The following is an 8,235-nucleotide window of genomic DNA, read 5'->3' on the forward strand; positions in this document are numbered from 1 at the left end:
AATAAAATTCCAACAAATGTAGCTGCCAAAACACCTTATGAGCTTTCGACTGGGCGAAAGCCTAGTCTAAAACGTTTTCATATGTGGGGTTGTCCAGCTGAGACAAGGCCTTACAGGCCAAATAAAAATAAATTTGACTCCCAAACAGTGAGCAGTTACTTTATTGGCTATTCTGAAAGATCTAGGGGATACAAATTTTATGATCCGAAATTAAATTAAATTTTTAAGACGGGAACAACCACATAATTTAAGGATATTGAGTTTGGGGGGTAAGAATAAGGTTAGAGACTTTGTCTTAGAGGAAGAATCAATAATAGTTCCAGAATCAATTCATATAGTTGTTTTTTATCAAGCAAGAATGGATCCTCCATAAGACATTGTTGAAATTCCTCCAACTCAAGATGATATGATAATTCATGAAGAACAAATAAAAGATCCTCAAGAACAAGTGTTTCAAGAACCAATACATTTGTGAAGATCCACTAGAGAAAGGAGAAATGTTATTCTGAATGATTAGATAACCTTTCTCCAAGAACATGAGGAACATAATGGTATGATGGAAGATGATCTAATCAATTTTCGTCAAGCCATGAAAGTTTCCAACTCAGAAAATTGGATTGAAGTAATGAAGTAGGAGTATAAGTCCATGCAAGAGAATAAAGTTTGGGAACTTGTCCTGTTACCAGAAGGTGTGAAACACATTGGTTGCAAATGGATTTTTAAGACCAAACGAGATTTTAACGGTAATTTGGAGAGGTATAAAGCTCATCTTGTGGCTAAGGGATATACTCAAAATGATAGGATTGACTTTAAAGATAGTTTCCCTCTGGTTTCATCGAAAGGCTCTTTTAGGACAATCATGACTCTTGTTGCACATTATTATTTGTAACTCTATCAAATGGATGCCAAGACGATTATCCTCAATGGCAACATTGATGAAATGATTTATATGGTGCAACTCGTCAGTGGTACCACAAGTTTCATGAAGTAATTCTCTCATTTGGTTTTGAGGTGAATCTTGTTAAAGATTGTGTGTATCACAAATTCAGTGGGAGAAAATACATTTTTCTGGTCCTATATGTTAATGGCATATTGCTTGTCACCAATGATATAGGCATGATGCACGAAACCCCTAAATTTCTATCAAGAACATTCGAGATGAAAGATCTTGGTGATGCCTCCTTTGTATTAAGACTTCAAATACATCGGGACCGATCTCGAGGTATTCTGGGATTATCACAAAGGAGTTATATCGAAAAGATACTTAAAAGGTTTGACATGCAGAAATGTAAATCAGGGGATACTCCAATAGCTAATGGAGACAAATTCAGTCTCAGTCAGTGCCCAAAAGGAAACTTAAAAATTCAAGAAATGAAAAATATTCCTTATGCTTCAACTGTAGGGAGTCTGATGTATACCCAAGTGTGTATGCGTCAGGATATTGCGTTCATAGTTGGGATGTTAGGCAAATATTTGAGCAATCCTGGAATGCATCATTGGAAAGCAGCCAAAAGGTCATGAGGTATTGAAGGGAACAAAAGACTATATACTCACATATAGGAGGTCAGACCAATTAGAGATCACTGGATACTCTGACTTAGATTTTGCTGGATGCCAAGACAGTAAGAGATCTACTTTATGCTATATCTACATGTTGGCTGGTGGTGCAGTTTTTTGGCGCAGTGCTAAGAAAACTCTTACACTTCATCCACCATGGCAGCAGAGTTTATAGCATGTTATGGAGCCTTCAACCATGGGATTTGGCTAAGGAATCTTGTCATTGGGATGCGAATTTTGGAAGGATTTGAAAGGCCTCTTAAGTTATATTGTGACAACAAATCAGCCCTCCCGTATTCCAACAATAATAGGAGCTCAACCAAGTCAAAACATATTGACATCAAGTTCCTAGTTGTTAAGGAAAGGGTACAAAATGGACAGATCGCCATAGAACACTTGGGAAAAAACTTTATGGTATCAGATCCTCTCACAAAATATCTTCCATCCAAGGTCTTTCATGAGCACACTACTCGCATGGGTGTTTTACCGTTAGAGGAGTCTTTGATTTAGTGAGAGTTAGTTGATTATGAATTTTATGTTATGTGTTTGGTATTATCTATTCATACTATGATTTTGGATATTTTCCAATTAATAAAATTTGATATTCAGTAGTTTATATTTTGTACAATAAAGTTATTGAATGATCTCACTAAAGTAAAGTAGGACCAGTTGAAAATCAACATATACAAACCAACTTCATGTGATTTTTATTATGCACATTTCATGATGAATCTATGTCATTTATTTGTGTCACTATTAGTGATCTTGAAGGACTTAGTTATTATTGATATAACGAAAATCAATTTGATTATGTATACTGACATGACTAATAGACGAGATACTCTGGATATGCTTAAAAAATATAATGACAAATTTTGAGCTCATAAAGTTTAACACATGTGTAAAGTTACATATGTGACCAGTGGGACATTGTTAGAATTTTTGGGTCACAAATATAATAGTGCATGTGTTAGGGTCATTATTTAATTAGTCAACACTGCAGTGGTCTAATTAATATTAAGTTTGTGGTTAAAAGCATAAATATCATAAAATATGAGATTATTGTGTAAATACCATAAGTCAATATATAACTTGATGAGATGAGCAAATTAGAATATTGAAAACTAAGAAATAACCATAAGATTATTTATAGGGGTTATGGTCCCCATTTATAGAGCGATTAGAAAATACGGCTCATCAAAAAAATTCTCTCTTCATCTCCATCAGAGGAGATTCAATGAGCCATAAGAAACTCTACAATTGAAATATCACATATCTGACAACCTTCAAAGATATGGGTTTAAGGGATAAAGGTTGATTAGACATCAACTCATAGGGATCATATTATAGTTTGGTTCTTGATCTCTATATCGATAGAAATAATAAGGTTATGAATATATCTAACAAGTCGAATGAAAGGTAACCATATCTAATTCAATTTAAATTTGGAAAATTTTTATATTAAGATTCTAAAATTGAAATTTTTTTTATCTTTCAATTTGTATAAGGTTTTTTTTATGCTGGTAAATTAATCAAATCGCACATGATTATTGTTTTAGATGTTTGTCGTAACCTTCTGTTTCAAACTGTTTGGTTTGAATAGTATTTGGCTTGTTTCGTCATCTACGTTATATTGTTTAGAACACTTAAGGTCAATTTTTTTTCATACTGCTCGATCAGTGAATTGGTATAACGTTTTCATGTTATTATCAAATGCATATATCATTGACGGTATTGACTTACTGACAACATTCTTAAGAACTAGTATGCATGCATTCAAATAAACCAATGTGAGATCATACTGTGACGCGAGTAGGATTAATATATTATAGTGGGAAGAAACTAAGGATAATGTCGCATTCTTACACACACAATTTAGAGCCATACATGTTTTAAAGTCTATGTTTAATTTTATTTATTTATTTATTAAAACAAGTTATTTTTGATAGATAAATAATTAATTTTGTTAAATTGGTTTTTATTATCATTATTGATATATAATATATTACTTGATATTGTTTTGTTGTACTTCGCATAACAAAGCGGACACTGATTAAAACACGGGCATGTCATTTCGGTTCGCATGATCGTGCCCCTTAGTTGTTTCATCCATTAATTTTTGCATAATTTTGTTCAAGTTTTGACTATGGTTTGAAATTTTTTACAAAGTTTAACCTTTTAAGTGAGTAGTTGAAATGAAAAAGTCGTCAAAGTGACATCTTTTATGAAAATTGTTTATGAAAAATATTAAATATTTTTCTGGTTGTGTGTATGTTTGTCCATGCGAGTATCAATTGTCCCAAATGACAGTTGGGGGTTGACCGATTTTCATATGCGCATGTGATGCTAAACATGTGATAGTTATAAGGTTTCACATGTGAATAATAAATCAATCCAAAGAGGAGTTTATTATTTGACTTTTTTTTATTATCATTGTTTGACCGTTACAACATGAGTACCACTCACAGTTAATATTAGTGTCCAAAGACTCAATATTGATGTTGCACTAGGTATCTTGAGATGGGTTATGTATTTATTTGAACAAGTTGATAATTCAGTTTTTTTTTGTGAGTACATTTATAGTGCTTATTATGTTCTATTGTTCATCTACACTTGCTTCAATACCTGCTAATATGAATAAGGTTCAGGTCCTTAATGGGATAAATTTTAAGGATTTGAATGAGAACATGGAAAATGTTCTTGGCTGTATGGGTCTTGACCTTGCATTCAAGATGGAGCAAACATATTCTCCTACGAAATCTAGTACCTCTAAACAGAGAAAAAATTATGAGAAATGGGACCGCTCCAATCACATGAGTCATGGTTTGGTATGTTTTGAGGATAATTTAACTTTAGTACCTGGAAATTCTTGGTGGTTAGACTATGAAGCAACTACTAACATCAGTGTTTCAATGAGGGGTTGCCTGAACTACTGAAAATCAAATGATGTTGAAAGATACATCAATGTGGGAGATGGAAAGTTGGTGGAGGTGGAAGTTGTAGGGAATTTTAGATTATTGATGTGTACCGGATTTTATTTGGATTTGAAAGACACTTTTGTGGTCACATCATTCGGATGGAATTTAATTTCAGTTTATATTTTGACAAATTAGGTTATTTTTGTTCATTTGAAAATAATGTGTTCAAATTGTCTTTCAATTCAGATATTGTTAGAGCTGATTCACTTATTGATCATGATAATCTATATTTGCTTGACACACTATGGTGTATCCAAAAATGTGGAACCATGTGGTACTAAGTGTAAAAGTGATGATAACAATTCAAGAGCACTATGGCGTAAGCTCCTTGGTCACATCTATAAAAATAGAGTTTAGAGACTAGTGTCAGATGGAATTTTGGATTCCGTTGACTTCACAAACTTTGATGTTTGTGTTGAGTGCATTAAAGATAAATAGATCCAAATAAAGAAATATGTTGCAAATAGAGCTAAGGGTGTCTTAGAATTAATACATACACAAATTTGTGGATCATTTCCCATACCTTCTTGGAATGGTCAACAATATTGTATTTCATTCATAGACGACTATTCTAGATATGCATACATATTTCTTATATATGAAAAGTCTCAATCATTGGATGTGATCAATCGTTTAAGGCTGAAGTTGAGAATCAAGTCAACAAAATAATTAAGAAAGTCAAGTCTTGCCTGAATATTTGTGTGTGAACTCTTTGGGAGTTATTTGACTAATGTTTGGGATTTGGATTCACACAGTAAAATTTTATTTTTACTATGTTTCAATTTTAACATCTAACAAGGTTTCATTTATTGCTACTTCTTATATTGTTTATTTTCTTAGCCCTCCTCACATTGTTTGTATTCTTATTAGTATTATGATTGCTTATAATTTTTGTTCTCTACTAATTATGGTCCTCTTTTGTTTATATTAAAATAAATTTAGTTTAATCTTTTTTATTTACCATGAAGGTAAACAGATTCTAAGACCTTTGATGACACATTAGTAATAAATAAATTCAATTATAATTTTTTATTTTAGAAAAGTATTAGTTGCGGATTATGAATAATTGCGGTATTACCTACGGTTTATTTTCTGCGAATTCGAGCTTCCTGCCAAAAATATTACCCATGAAAGTTTTATATGGGAATTAGTAACGGCAGGAAAAACCGCAAGAAAATGTTTTCCTGTGGATTTTTATCTTAAATCCATAGGAAAATAGAGTATTTGTAATAATGTCATTGTAATGCCAGGATTACTAGTTTCTATGTCATGTAAAAATTAAAACATGTTTCAAACTAACTTCAAACATTCTCATTTCCCCAGACATAGATGTAACACTACAGAAGAAAAAAAAGTCATTCGTCACGTGAAATTCACACCACAAAACGCAAATATCACGTAAGAAAAGGAAATTAGCGACGTGACTGAAACACGTCGCAGGAGCACTCCTGACAACATGAAAAACACACCACTAACTTATGGCATAATATTGACGTCACTAAATAAAAAATAGATCGCACCACACGATATCACTTCTACGACGAAGCTTTCACCTTGAACATTAAAGCATCGACGGAATATATCCTGAGAGCGTCATATTTTCTTTTACTAAAAACTTTTTCTCTCAGTTTTGTTTAAAAACTAAGGTGATATATATATATATATATATATATATATATATATATATATATATATATATATATATATATATATATATATATATATATATATATATATATATATATATATATATATATATATATATATATATATATATATATATATATATATATATATATATATATATATATATATATATATATATATATATATATATATATATATATATATATATATATATATATATATATATATATATATATATATATATTGCATTATATATTATGTTTTTTTTTGTGTTAACCTAGGTTACATGTATCAACTAAGAGGTCATATATTGTGTTAATATTTATTAATTACTTTTTTCAAAAGCTTCTTTTTTTAAATTTATTTTATGAACTCATATACATCGGTTTTCTTGAAAAAACGACGTGAAAGATATTTTAATTGAATTCTCATAATATGGCGCTATAATTCTTTTTCTTTTTCTTTTATTTTTAATTAATGAATACACATCGCTTTTTCCAAAAAACCGGCATGCAGATATTTTGCATGAAATACTTCAAAGAATTAGTCTCTAACTTTTTGTCTACATATCAACGTTTTAACTTCATTGTCATTCTCTGCTTTGAAACCCTAGGCAATTTTCATTGTCACTCTCTCATCAAAACTCTTCCAACTGTTAGGGAATTTCATCGTCACTCTTATCAAAACACGAACATCATCTCTATTTCCAACCTTAACTGAATCTTCGTCATCACATTTGAGGTACTTCTTTATCACCTTTATTTTTATATTACTGAAATGGTTTTAGTTCATATCACTGAAATAATTTTAGTTTATATCAACACGAACATCATTTATATTCCCATACAACGCCATTGAACTGGTTTACTGAAATGGTTTTAGTTTACATCACTTAAATGGTTTCTCTTTATCATTATTTTTTCATTTTGATTATTTCTCATCCGTCATGGCCGAATTGCATTTGTTTTTCATTAAAATTGTGTCTCTTCATTTGTTACCCTTGCATTGGTTTTTCAGTTGCATTAGTGTTAGTATCACTGAAATGATGTCTCTGCTATTATTCTTTATTTAGATAGTCATGACCGATACGAAAAACAACTCCCATACAACATCAACTAATCACCCGGAAGATGTTGGTGTTTCGATGAATTAAACCTCCACGACTCATACAACTACCTCTACAAATACACAACATAAAAGAAAATTTAGAGGTGCCACGATGTATACCAAAGTGAAAAAAGCCCATGAACCCGGTATTCGCTTCCGGGTAGAGTTGATGTTGCAACCAGCAAGGCTTATGGTGAACATGCTAAGGATTTTACGTGTTATATTGCGTTACAAGGTCGAAGTAAAGTGAGTATTTTGTTTGATAGTTGGCACGACGTTGCCGATTATTTGGAATACAGCTTATGGACCGATATTATAGTATTTATATTTAATTTTATGATTTGTTTTACAAGTATATATGATCATTTAATTTTTATTTAATACTGATAACAACTCTATTGTGTAAACATAGGACGTGTTTATTGTTAGTTCAGATGATAATATGGTGAAAAAGAAAGTGTTTACATATGGTGGTGAGCATTGGAGAGCCTTTAAGACATAACTCACTCATGATTATATTACTCATACAACAACTAAAAGTAAAGAAAAGCCTATATATGTGATGTATTCATATATTGATCAGGATTATTGGGAGGAATTTGTGAAGTCTCGCACCACTTTTGGCTTATTGGCTAAGAGAAAAAAAGGAAAGCTTAATAGATATAGAAATGTTTATCCACATAGATTGTCTCGTGGAGGATATGACAAACATGAAAAGAAGATGATTGAAGAAAAAAGATAACAAAAAGAACTAGAGTTGGGTGATTCTATAAGCCTTGATCATTCTCCATTTCCACCATCACGTCATAAGAAATAGAAAAGGGCACATCAAAGAAAAAGCGGTGAGTTCACATCAGATGTTACACGTGAAGTGGTTGAAAAGATTGTAAGTAGATTATTTTTTCAACAATATTATTTATTTTGGTTAAATTAACTTGGGAAAGAT

The sequence above is a fragment of the Lathyrus oleraceus genome, chromosome 7 (assembly GCF_024323335.1).
Source record: "Lathyrus oleraceus cultivar Zhongwan6 chromosome 7, CAAS_Psat_ZW6_1.0, whole genome shotgun sequence".
NCBI lineage: Eukaryota > Viridiplantae > Streptophyta > Magnoliopsida > Fabales > Fabaceae > Lathyrus > Lathyrus oleraceus.